The sequence below is a fragment of the Triturus cristatus genome, chromosome 5_1 (assembly GCF_964204655.1).
Source record: "Triturus cristatus chromosome 5_1, aTriCri1.1, whole genome shotgun sequence".
Lineage (NCBI taxonomy): Eukaryota > Metazoa > Chordata > Amphibia > Caudata > Salamandridae > Triturus > Triturus cristatus.
Window position 1 is genome coordinate 72000808 of NC_140587.1, and position 20889 is coordinate 72021696.

Consider the following 20889-nt stretch of genomic DNA (forward strand, 5'->3'; position numbering starts at 1 on the left):
CTGGCAGCATCCATTTTCTGATGCCAGGGCTTGCAAAGCTGGTACCGTGTGTACCGGTGCTGGCATATTTCTCCCTCTAGAAGGGTGGAATCATACCTCCCACACCAGTTACTGGCGGGGAGGTATGATTCCAAGGTGTTTGACACCAAACCCGACATGTTTCCATGCAGCCATTTTAAAGTTAGCATTTACCGCGAGGTTATAATGCACTTAAAAAGTATATGGTTGGCTGCATCACAAACAACCCCAGAATAAAGGTTCCGAAAGCTGCAGAGGGGCTCTGCTCATGCATGGGCACCTTCTCACATGAAACCCAGCACCCTGCCTTCAGGATTGATAAGGCCTGCCATAGGGGTGACTGATAGGTTTACATATGCAGTGATATGGATAGATATAGGTAACCTATATCTAAGTAAGGGGTGCATACACCACCTTACACAGGCGGCTGTAGCAGACCTGTTGTGTAATTTTGAATGGTCTTCCAGGGGGCATAATAAAAGCTGCAGCCCTGAGAGGCCTCTGGTGTACCTATGCCCTAGGTACATAGTATACCATATACTAGGGACTTATAAGGGTACCCCAGAATCCAATCTGTGGTGTACCTAAAGTACATGCAATCAATTTAGAGAGGAAGCAGCTAGGCTGGGGTCCTGGATAGCAGGATCCCTGCCAGACTAAGTCGAAAAACAGTGAAGCATCAGCAGAAAAGTGGGGGTAACTATAAGAAGCAGATCCTACTCTTCTGTATTTACAAACCGTGGAAGACCTATGCAGGTGGGAACAGCGAGTTGGGAGGGAACCAAACTGTGTATAGGGCTGCAAAGCCCATACAGGAGGAGAGGCCATCACACGCTGTACTGTGTGGTGGCCAACCAAAATATTCTCTGAGCGAAATTGCCGGAAGGAGAGCTAAACACACAAAGGAGAGACTTTTTTTAGAAATGCACCAATAACAAGCCAGCATTTCTGAATGCCACAGATAGCAACCAATGACAATCGGTGGGTTTGCCAAAGCCAACAGAAGAAGATACAACAGGTCTTCCAGACAGAGCAAGCGATGTCAAGGTTCGACCTTAAAAGGGTTTACATCCCGCACTCTTGCTTTTCATTGGTTCCTGTGCTTACCACTTACTTTTCCTCGGTTTCTACTGGCTATAACATTGTTCCTTTGTGTTTCCATGGGCAAAGAACAGTGTTCATCCGCTTTGGTGGAACTTCTTTTAAGCGTCTCAGCCTTTTGTCACTACAAGAGCTACACCCTTGCTTTAAAGTTACAGCGCTGCCTGAGTTCCATGGCCTCAGCGTTCTGTTAGTATCTCCATGGAGGTCCTCCGGTGTGCCTTTTATTCCTTCTCCGCACACTCAGGATGAAGCAGGTGCTACCTAGTGCCCCCAGGGCACAAGTAGGCATCCACTTCAGTACTTTTTTACTGAGCAACTCTGATATGCAGGAATGTATCTGTTTATATTTTGTCAGTCGTTTTAGAGAAAGTGCAATGTCTTTGCACACATACAAATGTAAATATATGCAACTTGCTACATCATAGCAATCTAAATGAACATTATTTTGTACCTTTGAGGTAAAGGCAGCAGGACTTGCTACGGGCTCCAGAAGATGGCGGTGTCTGCTGGTTTCTCAGTTAGATCAGTGGTAAGTCTCTTGTGTGAACAGTGTTCTTATGACGCAGCAGACCTTCCTGCTGGGGAACAAGAGCCTGGGAGATCCGCTGAGGTGGTCAGACTCGGCAGCAAGCGATACGAGGCTGCTGTTAACTAGAGGAAGTTAAGTAGCCACATCCTGCAGACTTTGAAAGCAGTGTGTCGAGGGTCAGAGATGACAGGCCGTGGTCAGGTGGGAGGAGTTCCGCTCCTGAGAACGGTGGCGGCCTGTAGCTTCACATCATGGCATCCTGGACAAATGGCCCATATCTGTTGCCTTAAATCAAATTATTACAGACTCATTTGGAAAGAAGGAACCCCTTGGCCCAGCAATCCTCCGAGATACACTTATGAAAGCATTTCAAGATGGCGAGTGTGTGTGCTGGACTGGAGCCAATGCAAGCCACCAACATTCGTGTAACCTGTAAAGAGCGCGTGTCCCTGACAGACTTGGCCAGGACTTGTCCTCGTGTTGCTGCCGAGTGCATGACAAACCTAGATTGAGTAGAAATGTTTACAAGCTTTTTAATAGGAAAGAGGGGAAAACAACAACAAAAGAACTTCATTTTCAAAGTGTTTCAAAGTTTGCGCAGAAAAAAAAGTAAATGTGATATCTTACAAAACTTTGAGCTAAACTTGTTTTTTTTTAAGTTTTCCTCTATTTATGTTATATTGGGAACAATGATTTCAACCATTTGTTATACAACACCTTCCAGTACATAATGCTAAAATGTTCTTCAAAGAAATATATTGTTACTGTGGATCGTCATTTTGCTAGCTGTTTGCCAAAAGGGCATTGAATAATTTACAGATGGTCTGCTCCTCGGGTGTAATCCTAACTAATGTATGCAGCGTCACCTAGTGGAGTTACAAAGTTTTTGTGTTGCTTTAGCGCAACAGTTAGGAATAGCCTGGGCCGTGAACTCTGCTCCGTCAGCGGAGTTTGCTGAGTTTTTGAAGCTCGCGGAGTGCAAAAAACTCTCCTTTATGTAGTGAACTGTAATTTTGTGAGCGCAAGCTGCCGCACGGGTAGAATTTCTACCGAGCGGCTGGAAGACCAGCGCGAACAGCATTTCGCACTACAGTCCGCCACTTGAGGAACTGCGCTGCGTTTTTTTGTAACTTCATGGAGTTCTGCGTAGCAAAACTTTGCAAACTACGGCCAGGCTTAGGAATACAACTTGCACTTCCATTGGGTTAGAGGGAAGTAAAGATGAAGAAACATGAGCTGGGAAGAACATAGGGGGCACATTATCAAGAAACTGAGTTAAAATTATTGCCGCTTTAGCAGCAGAAAACTGCAGCTAAAGCGGCGATAATGGGCTTGATAATATGCCCTTGACAATTCCCACAGAAGCCCATATTCTGGTGTCAACATGGGCTTCTATGGGAATTCTCTACGGCATATTATCAAGCCCATTATCGCCGCTTTAGCGGCAGTTTTCTGCTGCTAAAGCGGTGATAATTTTAACGCCGTGCTTGATAACATGCCCCATAGGAAGGAAAAGTCCTTTGCGTCAAATGTCTGCATGGAGCTGAAGATATTGGGGTCTATTTACTAAGATTTTACAGGGTGTTTGTGTCACAAAAGTGACACAAATCGAGCAAAATCTTTTTTACCTATTGACTTTCCAGCGCCAAACTTGTTTAGCACTGGAAATTCACTTGAAAGTAACGCAAAGCAGCGCATATGGTAGCTTCGCATTACTCAGTGCCAGGGGAGCGTACCATGGGTGTTGCATGGGCGTTTCCATACAGCTACCCAAGATTTCTTACACTAAGCCCTATTCACTTAAAAAAATAAGCACGGTTTAGCATCAGAAAATAGTGCCCATTGAAAGTAGTTGCTATGAAGTGGAAATGCTCTCATTTCTTCTTTCTTTTCCGACTTTGTATGTGTGCTGCACTGTACAGCACACAGACAAAGTGGGAAACAGTTTAAAGTTAGTCTGAGCATAGTATTCAACCCTTCCAGTGCCAAACCTATGGTAGACTCTCGCAGACACCCTTGCACTATGGTGCAAAAGTGTGCGCATGCCACGAGGCAATGCAAAATATCTGTAAATATGGCGCTCTGCTGCTCTTTTCTTCTCGTACAATGCAGCACAGCTTTTTTGCTGCTGCTCTGCGTTGTGTTAGATTTCAGTAAATCTGCCCCTTGGTGTCTTGGAAGAAAATAACTGTTGCTTTCCCACTCTTGTCTCCTGCCATACTGATGACAGCGGCCATACTTTTCATTTCCCATTCTGGAACTACAGGATGACGGCTGCTTTCTCATGTGGATAAGGGGGCTCTGACCCTGCCATGACCTCCTTGCCACACCCCAGCTCCATTCTCGTCAAAGGCACTTGCAGTGTGGGGCTGGGCTAAGCATTTTGTCAGGGCAGAATCTGGTTTCCAGTTCTACACTGGCTTTTGACCACAACATCCTGTGATTCTTGGCAAATCACGTAATCTCCCCCGTGCCGTCAAAAAAAGAATGTATCTATCTGTGATGTAACCAGTGCTCATGTAAAGTGCTACGATGCCTTCGGGTCGCGGTCACGCTATATGAAAACTGCACCAAAAAACAAAAAAGAAGGACTGGAGTCGACGCATCCCTGATCACCCACAACCGAGACACTGCTGAATGTCTGCCAGTGTACACGCTCGACCGAATGCATGCATACAACTGTGAGCAGAGTTTGTTTTCGATAGTTGTGGTCTCTGGGATCTTCTTTCACATATTCCCTATCATTCACCTGCTTTCTGGTTGAATGTATGCAAGCACATAGAGAGTAGCATTCTCTGTTATTGTCATTATCAAACACTACACTAAATACCATCTTTAGGATCCTGTATAGCTCCTGAAAAGGAAGGTCCGATAAATTGCAGAGTTTACATTTATTAAACTCTTTAAGTGACCCACTCATTTAGATTTGAGGTATTTCTGGGATTTTAGCTTCCTGGGCCCCTCTACCAAAGGAACGCCACGTACAGGCCATCCAAACTGTGGCCTCCCACCCGAGTCACTGTCACGCGAACATTAGGCGTCTCGCTACGCCTGTTGTTGGAAGGCGGACCCCGAGGAGTCGGTGCGACCACCAAGGGGGGGCCCTCACACTGCACGAAGTAGCCGAGCGCTGCCGAGAAGTCTCCTGAGAGATCCTTCTCCTATCACGTACTAGCACAGTAACACCACCACACAGGACTCAAGGAGGTTGTCTTGTGACAAGCAATTCTTTATCAGCAATAAAAGGGTTACGAGGGCAATATTTACACGAAGGGATCGAGGGATCCACCAAAAGTCTCAGTGTCTCTTTGGAAGGGTCGGGGTAGCGGGACAGTCTTTGGCAGGAATGCGGTACGAGGGTACCTGGGGCCCAGTTCTTATCCTCAAGCTGGAGGACCTCCGGATCTCGGAGGGGTCGAGCCGCGACGGCGTCAGCAGGGCTCTGGCGTACAGTTCGTGGAGAGCCGCGATCCAATCAGCAGGGCTCTCAAGATGGTTTCTGCTCAGCTCGAGCCGCGACGTCGTCAGCAGGGCTCCGAGGGAGGCTTCAGCGAGGTTGGGCCGCGACAGCGTCAGCAGGGCTCCGATGTTCCAGGTGGTTCAGAAAGGGTTCACAGGAAGGAGCCGCGACGCAGTCAGCAGGGCTCGTGATGGTTCCGACAAGAGTTCTTCTCCGTAGGGTCAGCCGCGATTCAATCAGCAGGGCTCTCGACTCCGGGATACAACTGCCGAGCTGTGGTGGGGTCGCCCCAGATATAGGTCTGGAGCCCTTTGATGTCCGGACCTATGCGCCCGAGGGGGCGGAGTGGCCGGGTGGAGGTGGCCAGACGCCCAGCAGGAGAGGCGCCAGGCCCATGGGAGTTGCCGGGCGATCACGCCTCGAGAGGGGAGGACAGTTGGGGGTCCCATCGATACTGTCCTCCGCCGGGGGCGATGAATGGTTCCTGCGGCACCCCCTGGCTAGTTCGTGGTGCCTCGATGGCGGGGCTTCGCTGGGGTCGAGGCTGGGTTGAGCGGGGTCGCGCCGGCTGGGGCACGGTGTGACGTGGATGCCAACAAGATGGCGGAGCCACGAGGAGTATGCGACCACGTGCAGCTCCGGGTGAAGGGTCTTGGTGCAGTTCAGACGGGTGGCCCGTGAAGGCCGGGGCGGGGAACGGGCACAATCCAGGGGGTTAAGGACCACGCCACGAGGCCGGGTCCAACAGGCGTCCCCCCCAGCCGAAGGCATGGAGAGTCACCCATCTCCTTGGGGATTCTCCTCGTCAAGGCGGAAGAAGCGGGACAGGCCGTCGGCGTTGGCGTGGTCATTGCCGGGCCGGTGTTCGACGTCAAAGTCCATTCCTCGTAGCGAGATGGACCACCGCAGCAGCTTGGGGTTCTCGCCCCGCATTTGCATTAGCCATTGCAAGGGCCGGTGGTCGGTCTGGACCCGGAAGTGGGTGCCAAAGAGGTAGGGCCGGAGCTTCTTGAGGGCCCACACCACAGCGAAGGCCTCACGCTCAATAGTGCTCCAGCGTTGCTCTCGGGGCAGTAGTCGTCGGCTGAGGAAGGCCACTGGTCGGTCGAGCCCCTTTTCGTCGGCTTGGGATAGGACGGCCCCGATCCCATACTCGGAGGCGTCCGTCTGTACCACGAACTCCTTCTGGTAGTCCGGGGCCTGCAGCACCGGAGCAGTACACATGGCTGTTTTTAGGGTGTCGAAGGCTGTTTGGCAGCGGGGTGTCCAGTGTACCTTCTTGGGCTGCTTTTTGGACGTTAACTCTGTGAGGGGGCCAACAATGCTCCCATAGTCCCTGATAAACCGCCGGTAGTATCCGGTGAGGCCCAGGAAGGCCCGGACAGCGGTCTGGGTAGTGGGGGGTTCCCAGGTCTGGATGGCATCTATCTTTGCTTGGAGGGGGGCCACCTGCCCGCTCCCCACTTGATGGCCGAGGGAGGTCACGGATCCGTGGCCGATTTGGCATTTGCTGGCCTTGATTGTGAGCCCGGCCCGCTGAAGGGCAGCCAGGACGGCCTTCAGGTGGAGAAGGTGCTCGGCCCAGTGGTTGCTGTACACGGCAATGTCATCTAAGTAGGCCGCGCTGAAGGCCTCAAGCCCGGCCAAAACCTTGTTCACTAGTCTTTGGAAGGTGGCCGGGGCGTTCTTCATTCCGAAGGGCATCACCCGAAAGTGGTAATGCCCATCCGGGGTCGAAAAGGCGGATCTTTCTTGGGCGCCGGGGGTGAGCTGGATCTGCCAGTACCCGGCGGTGAGGTCCAGCGTGCTCAAGTAGCGAGCGGCCCCTAGGCGGTCGATGAGTTCGTCGGCCCGGGGTATCGGGTGTGCGTCTGTCTTGGTTACTGCATTCAGGGCTCGGTAGTCCACGCAGAATCGCAACTCCGGGGGGTGACCGGGAGCTGCGGCCTTGGGCACCAGGACGACAGGGCTGGCCCACAGGCTGTCGGAAGGCTCGATGACTCCCAGGGCCAGCATCTTTGCTACTTCAGCCTGGATGCAGGCCCGCACTCGGTCAGGCACCCGGTAGGCTCTGTGCCGGATGGGGGGGCTCTCCCCGGTGTCGACATCGTGGACGCACCAGTGGGTCACCATAACCAAACTGACAAAAGGTGACGGACTCAAGTGGTAGCACCTCACTTCCAATCAGTTGCTGCCTTGTCAGGCTGTTAGTGCACAAACTCTCCAGCACCAGCAGTGTAGCCTCAAGTAGTAATCAAGATGAGACCCCTTTAGGGGAGGGTATCACTTCATTTCAAAAAGAACTGGCCACACTCCGGATAAGCAGCAATCAGCGGAAAAAACAAACCCCAAGACGAGAAGAGGAGGGAGGAGAGGAAAAGGAAAAAGAAAAGACAACAAGAGGCAGACAGCAAGAACAGGAGAAAATGACACTGAGACCCAAGAAACCGTGAGTGCAACCCATGAAAGAAGTGACAATGTCATAACTCCAGTTGTTGATAACTTAGAGAATACGAAATTGGAAATTATTAATTTGTCTGACAGACCTATTGATGTTGATGAACAGAGCTTGTTATGTAAAGGCCTCGGATTCTGTCCCACACAGTCGGGTGACTTATCAGATGTACATGTTGACTTGTTCAAATTCACAAGAAAATTGAAATTAAAAGAGTACTTCAAAAATCAAAATTGTGGTGTATCTGTTGAGGGGAGAGTTACAGAACCTGTTACACATAGCATTGAGGATGTCCGGAACATACAATGTCTTCTTTCTATTGAGGAAGATGATGACCTAGAGATTGAAACTCTCCTACGGGATTTAGACATTGTAGAAAACGTAAATATAGACAGTGGTCTAAGACCAAAGTCTAAATTTGTTCCTAATCAGGGATACCATTCAAACATCGACAAATTTCACAAAAAAGTAACAGATGAACTATACAAGTTAGAAAAATCGGAAAAATACTTGAAACATGAAAATCAAAACCTGACTAAAGGTGAAAGAGAGGCACTTAACAGATTGGAGAATGACAGCTCTATAGTCATCAGGAAAGCCGATAAAGGCAATAATGTGGTAATAATGAATAAGGTGGACTACATGGGTGAAATAGACCGACAATTAAGCGATAAAAACTGCTACGAAGTCCTCAAAGGTAATCCCATAACTGAACTCAGCTCCCGAATAAATCTAATGCTGGGAGAGTGGAAAGAAATATGTCTCCTAAATGATTTAGAGTATAGATTCTTGAAAGTGAACAATCCACGCTATCCATGTATTTATATACTTCCGAAGACACATAAGAAAGCTAAATTCCCACCTGGAAGGCCTATAATATCAGGAGTAGGATCACCTACTGAGAAGATGTCTGAGTTTGTAGATCACAAACTACAAAAATATATGTTTAATCTTCCATCGTTTCTAAAAGATAGCAAGGATGTCCTGTCCAAATTGATGGACTTTGCCTGGTCAGAGGAACTTTTCTTTGTCACGTGGGACGTTGTGAGCCTATACACATGTATTGAGCATAAATTTGGTCTTCTGGCAACACAGTCCTTCCTAGACAAAGACAAAGCAGATACTTTCGAACACAATAGGATGATTCTGAAAATGATGGAACTGATTCTCACCACGAATGTGTTTCTCCATGATGGGAAATGGTATCGCCAACTTCGTGGTACAGCAATGGGCACCAAATTTGCCCCCTCATACGCATGCCTATTCATGGGATGGTATGAGGCGCTTCATGCATGGGGCAGAGAGGCCTCCCCCTGGACACAATATATTGTGTTCTGGGGGAGATTTATTGATGACATTATCTGCATATGGTCGGGGTCTGAAACTAGTCTCCATGATTATTTCAATCATTTAAATAACAACTCTTATAATGTGACCTTAACAATGAACTACAACAGAACAGAAATAGACTTTTTAGATCTACATTTATATGTAAAGGATGGAACGATACAGAGTGCTTTGTATAGAAAGGAGACATCCTGTAATGGAGTACTCCATGCTACGAGTGCCCACTCTAGATCTGTCATTAAGAATATTCCTTACGGTGAGATGGTGAGGGTAAGAAGAAACTGTTCAGAAACACACATCTTTGAGAAAAATATATCAGAGACAGGAAACAAATTTTTGTAAAGAGGATATGAGGAGAAAGACGTAAAAACAGCTGTCTCGAGAGTACATCAAATAAGTAGAGAATCAACACTGGAGAACAGTACAAAAAAGATAAGATCTAATAATGATAAACCCAGATTTATCACAAAATACACCTCGCATAGTCCAAAAATTTTTAGCATTCTGAAAAAGAACTGGCATATGCTACTTGAAATACCTACTTTTAGAACGACTCTGACTAAAAATCCAAGTATCTCTTATAAGAAGGGTATGACTTTAAAAGAAAGACTATGCCCGAGTTATGTGACTTCAATAAGAACAACTCAAACATGGCTACCGACGAAACCGGCTGGTTTCTTCACATGCAGCTCTTGTAATATGTGTGCCTTCGGAAAAAACAAAACTAAGGAGTTTATGTATAACAACCAGAAACAGTATAAAATCAGAGAATTCATCAACTGTAAAACCTGTTTTGTAGTTTACATATTGGGCTGTAAATGCGATCAAATATATGTGGGGAGCACGACGAGAAATCTGAAATTAAGAATACAAGAGCACAGAAGAGCAATAGTGACAGGGGATTCAAAATATCCTATGGCGGAGCATTTTAAAAAAATCCATCCAAATGATAATGCATTCTGGTTCTTTGGCATTGAACATGTGGCGACATGTAATAGAGGTGGAGATAGGGCCCTCATGCTACGACAACGTGAGGCAAAATGGATCTGTAGATTACAAGCAATTAAGTTTGGCCATAATACAGATAATGAATTCCATTACTTTCTGAATTAGGACATTTATCAAAGCTTTAAATGTAGTCAGATTAATTGTTTTGAAAAGCCATCCAATTAACTGAATATTACAAATGTGATAATATTTGCAGAATAGGATGTGGAGATACATCAAGAAGAATATGCTGTGCATTGAATTTTTGTCTTAAGCAAAGTGACAGCAATGTTAGCCATGCAGTAACCCCAGCATTATCAGACTTACTTGTAACACATCTAATCCATCTTTCTCCTTCAAGACGCAACTCGCCGTATATTTTTCATTTGTAAGGTATTCACCTTATTAGTGAATTCAGATTATCATGTTGAGAATTAGTTATCTCAACAGTTATGCACTTACTGTTCAATTCATTTTCTCAATTGGCTTATACATTTTAAGATAGCCAATCAATTACCGTCGGAGCTTTTCTAAGCCTCAATTTAATATTATCTCTCCATCATCTTTTCTTGTCTATTAAAATAGTTGTCCTCTAATTTCGCCCATAATAGCCAATGGGATCCGGCAAGAAGTTATAACTGTCTGCATTAAAACTGTTATTTAGGACAAGCATCTACTTACTCTTGATGTTTCTAGAATTGAATATACTGCAAAAATATGTCCGCCGAGTTAAAACATAAGAGATTATTTCTCCATTCTGGCCCTCTCGCCTCCAACTTTCTCTTCAAAACATCTCTCGTTGAATCATTATTAAATCCCTAGACGTTCATCTATCGGTATAAACGAGACTCTCAATGGTAGCTAAATAAAAAATGCTCTCCATCTTACGTAAGCTGTCACGCATGTGGAAGACCTATGATGAGGAATTCCTCAAAAAAAACGTAAAACTAGGTGTTCTAGATTTGAATGTATATAATTAATTATCTAAATATATCTTTTAGGAATCAGTCTGATCAAAACTCCAGAAAAATTTGACCTTCTAAAGATGGCCTAACAAAATGTATCATTTTAGCATATTGGAACCGGCACATATGCGGATGACGCGTCACTCGGATGTCATCGATACACGTCAGACTATTTGTTCTGGTTTTGAATTATTGTTACTATGCATCTAAATGTGTCATATAGGACAAAGTCCGATTAAAGAATAAATTGACAACATTAGGACCACTCATGTGTCAAACCTACCTAGATCAACTCTCATAGTTCACTTTACTCATTATAACTTTGAACATCCAAAAATGGCGGAACTATTCTCATTTAACTCAGCAGACGTTGCGAGCTTACTGTGACTTGTAATAAATTCTAAACAAGTTATTCACGACACAGTCCGATTAATTAATAACTTGACAACATTAGGACCACTCATGAGTTACATGTACTCTGATTAATTCACATAGTATGAGTCACTCGTCGTTATGACTTTGAACATTCAAAGATGGCGGTACCATTCTCACTCAAAACAGTCGGCGTCGCGAGATTACTATGACCTGTAGTAAGCGGATGTCACCGATACACGTCAGACGAGTTATTCTGGTTTTGAATTATTGTTACTATGCATCTAAATGTGCCAAATAGGACAAAGTCCGATTAAAGAATAAATTGCCAACTTTAGGACCACTTATATGCCAAATCTACCCAGATTATTACTCATAGTTCACTTTACTCATTATAACTTTGAACATCCAAAGATGGCGGAACTATTCTCATGTAACTTACCTGCCGTTGCGAGCTTAGTGTGACTTGTAATAAACTCTAAACTAGTTATTCACGACACAGTCCGATTATTTAATAACTTGACAATATTAGGACCACTCATGTGTTATATATACTTAGATTAATTTTCATAGTACGAATCACTTGTCGTTATGACTTTGAACATTCAAAGATGGCGGTACTATTCTCACTCAAAACAGTCGGCGTCGCGAGATTACTATGACCTGTAGTAAGCGCTACACTAGTTATCTATGATTTGTATAAACTTATCAATACATCTAAATATAGTGATTAAGATATAATCTGGTTAGAAAGCAATTTGTGCAAATTGAAAGAATAGAAAGTCTTTTTATCTACTCTGCATTTTATTAAAGGAATTGTTTTGAGAACAAACAACGTGGTCCCCGCGCTAAAGAATAACGAGTTGATCTCCACTCTACCTTTTATCCTCCTAAAAACATCCAACTCAGATCCGTCTATGTGTAACTAATACATGGAATACCTTCCATGTTCCGTATTGAATATATGAAATCGTCCATTTCAAAATGGCGCTACGATTCGCGAGAGGCTGAGAGTCTCGGGTAGGCATTCGCTCTAACGACGCATATTCATGACATCATCAAGTATGGGCCTGATCAGGTGTTGCTAATTAAGAGCATTCAAACAAACTATTTAAACACGAGATAAGCTGGGTAAAACGGTCGGAGAATCTGGAAGTGATTGAAGAACGCTTAATAAGGTAACCTGGATTATTTTAACATTCTCCATGTGATTTTTGTATGTGAGAGAGTAATTAATCTCACTTAAAAATTTAAAAATTTAAAAATTTAGAGTTTAGAATTAAACAAGATCCAATTCTAGGTATAGAAATTGGTGTGGATTCAAATAACTGTATAGAATTAGGGGGTTCTCTGTGGTTGTTTCTATTCTTGAGAGACTGTGACTCTAGAGACACATTAAGTTGAGTGTATACTATGTCAATAAAAATCCATATGGAAACTGATTATCTAAGACTACTTAAGGCTATTCAATTCAACCTCAAATATATTAAAACTTGGGTATCATTATGTTCTTTTCCAATTTTCCTATCACCCTTCTAATAAAAACATAAAGGTTATTTTACCTTTAAGTAAATGACTAGACATTTTGATTTGGATTATTCAGATTCAGAATAATGTTTTAGATATTTTCAATCATACTATAGAATATCTATTGGTTGGTGTTAAGTCACTGATGTGTTTTGTATATTCCCCACTAGGTGTTTTTTAATAAATATACTGATATTAAACTGAGCATCCACTATAGATGACGTTTTGAAAATCTGCTATATGAACAGAATTAAAGGAACAGTACGGGTGAGATCACAACATAATTTTAAAAAATTAGATCCAAGCACTATTTCTGGATTATTTTATCTTCTATAAATTATAGATTGGCTTTGTGTTAGGGGTCATTTAAATGTGGAATTCCCATTTCAAGGGACCTTCTGAAAGTAGAAACCCCCAGAAATAATTTTTATAATAATTAATACACTCTTGTACTAAAAATATTGGCAGAAACCGTTGAGCCTGTTATGCACTGCAAGCAGTGTACCGCCATCTCCTTGAATTAAAAGTAATTAAAAATGAGATAATAAACATTCTGTTTCCTTTTTCTATATATTAAGTTTTTACTCTGGATCTTATTTCAGATTCTCATTATGAATCTGGGCAAATCACCATCCAATTGGATCTAAATATTGTACACCTCGACGAATGGCATTTTTAGCTTTAATCAGACCATCCACGACCTATCTGGTGAGATATTTGACTTCACCCACCTCCTCTCTTCCGCTCAATTCTCAAATATCATAATTTACTTAGATTGTTCTAATTTGGTCTCCATGTCACACTTTCTTTTTTAGAATTTCTTCTGATCTCTGGATAAGTTACAATTTAAAGTTGAACAAACTACTTACTCGCCATATTTGAAACTCTAAAACCTGCATTTAATTTGCTGTCACTTTGAGGTAAGATGATAGCCAGAATATCTTTAGCTAAATAGACGTGTAATGATAGATTGTCTAGATTATATAAATCATGCAATACGGAGTCTTGGAATACTATGTTGGTGTATTAGAGTTCCTTTCACTTTTATAATTCAACCATGAATTTTTGGAAATTTCATGTCTATGTATTATAAGTGGACGTGTATAGGAATGAAAAAGGAGTAATATGTATACATTTTGTAAATATCTTTCCCATTTTGGTACAACCGGATCGATCAAAATGACACTAAAAATGTTTTTAATGTTTGTAAATATATGTGTATGTCCGTCAGTTTTAATGATTGTATTATATATATATATTTTTTCTATTTTCCAAATACAGCCCTGAAGAAGTTCCGTTAAGAAATTATATCTTGAAGGGAACGAAACGCGTTGGCTGTGGCTTTTGTATCTATCTACTTGAAATAAAAATTAAACAAAGAAAAGCATAAAACAACTTTTGGACTTTGCGTCTATGTTTAGTGCACCTCCATTCAATGTAAATTATTGGTCAGATTTTGTTACTGAGGCACCAGTGGGTCACCCCCGGGGTGAGAGAGAAGAGGGCTGCGTAGTCCCGCAGTAATTGCTGGCAGTCGTTGCGCTGTTCCGGGGTCAGGGACGAGGCGAGTTGGACCCCTTCGATCGATCCATCGTGAATGTCGGATTGCAAGAGGTCGGGCAAGGGCTCGGAGTCGACCTCGCCCCCTTCGTCAGTCGCCAGCAGCAGGCTCAGTTCGGTCCGGGCGAAGTGGGGTTTTAGCCTGTTAGCATGTAGGACCCGGAGGGGGTTCCGGGGGGACTCCAGATCGACCAGGTAGGTGACGGGACTTTTCTTCTCCACCACCTTGAAGGGCCCGGTCCACTTGTCCTGGAGGGCGCCGGGTTCGACCGGGGCCATGACCCATACTTTCTGTCCTGGCTCGAATTCTATAGTAGAGGTGTTGCGATCGTACCACCGCTTCATGTCCTCCTGGCTGGCCTCGAGGTTGGCTTCGGCCATGGCTCGGAACTTGCGGGTCTGGTTTTTGGAGGGTCAGGAGGTATCTGTAGACGTCCGGAGGGGCGCCTCGGGGTTTCATCTCCCAGCCCTCCTTGACCAGGCTGAGCGGTCCGCGGACCGGGTGCCCATACAATAGTTCAAACGGGCTGAACCCCAGGGACTTCTGCGGGACCTCCCGATAGGCAAACAGGAGGCAGGGCAGCAGGACATCCCATTTCCGCCGGAGGGGTTCTTCCAGGCCCTGGATCATCCCTTTTAATGTTCGGTTGAACCGCTCAACCAGGCCGTTCCCCTGAGGGTGATAGGGGGTCGTGAACTTGTATGTGACCCCGCACTGTTGCCACAGAGACCGCATGTACCTGGAGATAAAGTTCGTGCAGCGGTCGCTCACCACTTCGCTGGGGAATCCCACTCGGGAGAAGATCCCCATCAAGGCCCGGCCTACCACAGGGGCCGTTATAGTTCTTAGCGGGACCGCCTCCGGGTATCTGGTGGCGTGGTCCACGAGGACCAGGATGAAGCGGTGGCCCAGGGCGGTTTGGGGGTCCAGGGGTCCCACGATATCGATTCCGACCCGTTCGAACGGGGTGCTGACGGCGGGAAAGGGCTGGAGGGGGGCCTTGACCCGACCCCCCGTCTTTCCGCTGGCTTGGCAGGTCTGGCAGGACCGGCAGTGGTTGTCCACATCTCTCCGCATCCGGGGCCAGTAGAAGTGGGTCACCAGACGACTGTACGTTTTGTCTTGCCCCAAGTGTCCGGCGAGGGGCACATCATGGGCCAGGTGGAGAAGGAACTCCCGGAAGCGGAGGGGGACCACCAACACGCGGCTGGCCCCGAGTTCTGCTACTTTCTGTTCACTGTACAACAGGCCCTCGGTCCAGTAGATCCAGTGGGTGCCGGTCTGGTCACCGTTGGCTTGTGCGGTCGCCTGTTGTCGGACCCCTTCGAGAGAGGGACAGGACTGTTGTTCTTGCTGGAACTGCTCTCGGGTGGGGCCCCCTTCGTGTCGCCATTGTGTCAGCTCTGGGAGGGCGCTCGGAGAAGTCATCTCTTCGGGGGAGGATTCGCTGGGTCCAGGGTCGGTGTCCGCCTCCTCCTCGCTGCTGGCGGGAGGGGGTGTGAGCCCCTCGGGCTGGGCGGTCCCGGAGGTCGAGGATGAGCGGGGGGCCTGGGCGGTCATGGACCGGGTGATGGCGCAGGCCCAATCAGCCAGTCCCAACATTCGGAGGTGTTCTCGTCGCTCTACTTGAGCCCAGGGGGAACTTTCCAAGTCGTTCCCCAGGAGGCAGTCGACCGGGGCGTCGTCGCGCACTGTCACCTTTAGCAGGCCCGTCACCCCTCCCCACTCGAAGGGGACCAGGGCCATCTGGCATAGGCTTTCACTGTTGTCGGCCGTCCGTACGGGGCACAGCACATTCGGTAGAATCTGCCCAGGGGTCACCAGGTGGCAGCGGACAGCGGTGATACTGGCGCCTGTGTCACGAAGGGCTTCGGCCCGTTGTCCATTGACCGTGACCTGCTGCCGGTACTTCTGGGTGTTGGTTGGGATGGGGGTGCAGGGTACCATCTCTCGGCTACCCAGGCAGACCAGGGACATGGCTGCCGGCTCCCACTCAGTGTTCTCTCGGTCGAGGGCCTCCTCTTCCTCTTCTTCTCCCCCCAAGGCGGCGGCGGTCAGCTGCCGGGGCGGGTGCTCGCCGGCCCCGTTTCTTCGGTTCAGAGGGCAGGCCGGATCGCTGGCAAAGTGTCCTGTTTGTTGGCAGCCGTAGCAGGTCACTGGCGGCCGTGGTCCGGGTCGGGCCGGGCCCACCTTTCGGGCTAGGCTCGGGGAGAGATGTGGCTGCGGTGGCCCTCGAGGGGGGCTCCTGGGGGCCCCGGCGGGAGGGTCTTGGTTCCTGTTCGGCCCTCCCCCCCCACCGCGCTGGCGGGGTGGCCCGTTGGGGCTCCTCTGGTACTCCCCCATTGAGTTCCGGGGGACCCGGGAGTTGACCCATCGATCGGCTTCGACGGCAAGTTTTCGCGGGTCGGTCATTTTGCTGTCGAGGAGGTGCTGCCTCAGTTCCACGAAGCAATTGTTGGAAAGGTGTTCCCATACGATGAGGTCGACCAGCTGCCCGTAGGTGGTTGCTTTGCTCCCTTTGATCCACCCTTCTAGGGTCCGACTGAAAAAGTCCACATATTCCACCCATGTGGTACCCGGGATTTTCTTGCAGTCTCTGAACCGCTGGCGGTACATTTCCGCTGTTAGCCCGTAGCGGGTGAGCAGGGCCTCCTTCATGTGATCGTAGGAGGTCATCACCTCCTCCGGTAGCTGGAGCAGCGTGTCCCGCCCCTCACTCAGGAACCGCCCCCACAGGCCCGCGCCCCAGTCCTTTCGGGGCACCCGATGAGAGGACATGGCCACCTCGTAGGCCTTGAACCATTGTTGGATGTCGTCATTCTTGTAATACTCCTTGACGACTTCTTTCGGGATATGCACCTTGGCCTCGGAAGGCGGTAGAGTGTCTCTGGGGGTGTCAGTCCCTCCGTTCTTGGCCTTGATCTCGAGCTCCTTGAGACTGCGCTCGTGCTCAAGAGTTAGTTTCTTTTCCTCCAACTCCCGGTGTCGTCTCTTCTCCTCTATCTCTTCTTGAAGGCGCAGCTGCTCTAGGGCCAGTTTCTTCTCTGCCAGCTGGAGTTCACCGTCCAGCCGCAGTCGGGCGAGCTCTAGCTCGTGGCTCCGGACCTTTTCCCGCTCTCGTATTTCTTCTTCGGAGAGGCCGGTTTCTAGGCTCTTTCTTCCTCCGGTTGCCGGAGTCCGTGCGGTTGCTGCGGTCTCAGTCAGGGGCAAGGGCCCTTCCTCCCGGGAGGGGCCTGCCCCGGCCTCCAACCATGCCCTCAGAGCTTTCTGCATCTCCTCTTTGGTACCCAGGCTGGTGGTTGCAATGCCTTTGTCTTTGCAGAACTGTTTCAATTCTTTGTGCGTATATTCGTCCAGCCGTTCGGGCTGGAACTCCATTGTCGCGTTGTTTTCCTGGCTGCTCATGATGCTGTTCGTTTGGATGGGTAGCTAGTGGGTACTGGCTGGTACGTACTGCGTTCGGCTCGGATCCCACCGCTGCCACCAAATGTTGGAAGGCGGACCCCGAGGAGTCGGTGCGACCACCAAGGGGGGGCCCTCACACTGCACGAAGTAGCCGAGCGCTGCCGAGAAGTCTCCTGAGAGATCCTTCTCCTATCACGTACTAGCACAGTAACACCACCACACAGGACTCAAGGAGGTTGTCTTGTGACAAGCAATTCTTTATCAGCAATAAAAGGGTTACGAGGGCAATATTTACACGAAGGGATCGAGGGATCCACCAAAAGTCTCAGTGTCTCTTTGGAAGGGTCGGGGTAGCGGGACAGTCTTTGGCAGGAATGCGGTACGAGGGTACCTGGGGCCCAGTTCTTATCCTCAAGCTGGAGGACCTCCGGATCTCGGAGGGGTCGAGCCGCGACGGCGTCAGCAGGGCTCTGGCGTACAGTTCGTGGAGAGCCGCGATCCAATCAGCAGGGCTCTCAAGATGGTTTCTGCTCAGCTCGAGCCGCGACGTCGTCAGCAGGGCTCCGAGGGAGGCTTCAGCGAGGTTGGGCCGCGACAGCGTCAGCAGGGCTCCGATGTTCCAGGTGGTTCAGAAAGGGTTCACAGGAAGGAGCCGCGACGCAGTCAGCAGGGCTCGTGATGGTTCCGACAAGAGTTCTTCTCCGTAGGGTCAGCCGCGATTCAATCAGCAGGGCTCTCGACTCCGGGATACAACTGCCGAGCTGTGGTGGGGTCGCCCCAGATATAGGTCTGGAGCCCTTTGATGTCCGGACCTATGCGCCCGAGGGGGCGGAGTGGCCGGGTGGAGGTGGCCAGACGCCCAGCAGGAGAGGCGCCAGGCCCATGGGAGTTGCCGGGCGATCACGCCTCGAGAGGGGAGGACAGTTGGGGGTCCCATCGATACTGTCCTCCGCCGGGGGCGATGAATGGTTCCTGCGGCACCCCCTGGCTAGTTCGTGGTGCCTCGATGGCGGGGCTTCGCTGGGGTCGAGGCTGGGTTGAGCGGGGTCGCGCCGGCTGGGGCACGGTGTGACGTGGATGCCAACAAGATGGCGGAGCCACGAGGAGTATGCGACCACGTGCAGCTCCGGGTGAAGGGTCTTGGTGCAGTTCAGACGGGTGGCCCGTGAAGGCCGGGGCGGGGAACGGGCACAATCCAGGGGGTTAAGGACCACGCCACGAGGCCGGGTCCAACACCTGTGTCCACTTATTTGCTAAACGGTGTCTGCCAGGCGAGATACGGCGCTGAGCACAAGAAGCAAACAAACAAATCACATACAATAAGGACATAAACAGACACATCATCTCAGGGCAGCAAAGCAAGTCTCAGCAGCAATGTACCATAGGTACTCTGCAGGCTCAAGGAGCAGAATCTCTGCCTGACGCTTTCTGTTAACGGTGCAAGTCTCAGCAGCAATATGCCATAGGTACTCTGCAGGCTCAAGGAGCAGAATCTCTGCCTGACGCTTTCTGTTAACAGTGCAAGTCTCAGCAGCAATGTGCCATAGGTACTCTGCAGGCTCAAGGAGCAGAATCTCTGCCTGACGCTTTCTCTTTACAATGCAAGTCTCAGCAGCAATGTGCCATAGGTACTCTGCAGGCTCAAGGAGCAGAATCTCTGTCTGATGCTTTCTCTTTACAATGCAAGTCTCAGCAGCAATGTGCCATAGGTACTCTGCAGGCTCAAGGAGCAGAATCTCTGTCTGATGCTTTCTGTTAACAGTGCAAGTCTCAGCAGCAATGTGCCATAGGTACTCTGCAGGCTCAAGGAGCAGAATCTCTGTCTGATGCTTTCTCTTTACAATGCAAGTCTCAGCAGCAATGTACCATAGGTACTCTGCAGGCTCAAGGAGCAGAATCTCTGTCTGATGCTTTCTGTTTACAGTGCAAGTCTCAGCAGCAATGTGCCATAGGTACTCTGCAGGCTCAAGGAGCAGAATCTCTGCCTGACGCTTTCTCTTTACAATGCAAGTCTCAGCAGCAATGTGCCATAAGTACTCTGCAGGCTCAAGGAGCAGAATCTCTGTCTGATGCTTTCTCTTTACAATGCAAGTCTCAGCAGCAATGTGCCATAGGTACTCTGCAGGCTCAAGGAGCAGAATCTCTGTCTGATGCTTTCTGTTTACAATGCAAGTCTCAGCAGCAATGTGCCATAGGTACTCTGCAGGCTCAAGGAGCAGAATCTCTGCCTGACGCTTTCTCTTTACAATGCAAGTCTCAGCAGCAATGTGCCATAGGTACTCTGCAGGCTCAAGGAGCAGAATCTCTGTCTGATGCTTTCTCTTTACAATGCAAGTCTCAGCAGCAATGTGCCATAGGTACTCTGCAGGCTCAAGGAGCAGAATCTCTGTCTGATGCTTTCTGTTTACAATGCAAGTCTCAGCAGCAATGTGCCATAGGTACTCTGCAGGCTCAAGGAGCAGAATCTCTGCCTGACGCTTTCTGTTAACAGTGCAAGTCTCAGCAGCAATGTGCCATAGTTACTCTGCAGGCTCAAGGAGCAGAATCTCTGTCTCATTCTTTCTGTTTACAGTGCAAGTCTCAGCAGCAATATGCCATAGGTACTCTGCAGGCTCAAGGAGCAGAATCTCTGCCTGACGCTTTCTGTTAACAGTGCAAGTCTCAGCAGCAATGTGCCATAGGTACTCTGCAGGCTCAAGGAGCAGAATCTCTGTCTGATGCTTTCTCTTTACAATGCAAGTCTCAGCAGCAATGTACCATAGGTACTCTGCAGGCTCAAGGAGCAGAATCTCTGTCTGATGCTTTCTGTTTACAATGCAAGTCTTAGCAGCAATGTGCCATAGGTACTCTGCAGGCTCAAGGAGCAGAATCTCTGCCTGACGCTTTCTCTTTACAATGCAAGTCTCAGCAGCAATGTGCCATAGGTACTCTGCAGGCTCAAGGAGCAGAATCTCTGTCTGATGCTTTCTCTTTACAATGCAAGTCTCAGCAGCAATGTGCCATAGGTACTCTGCAGGCTCAAGGAGCAGAATCTCTGTCTGATGCTTTCTGTTTACAATGCAAGTCTCAGCAGCAATGTGCCATAGGTACTCTGCAGGCTCAAGGAGCAGAATATCTGCCTGACGCTTTCTGTTAACATTGCAAGTCTCAGCAGCAATG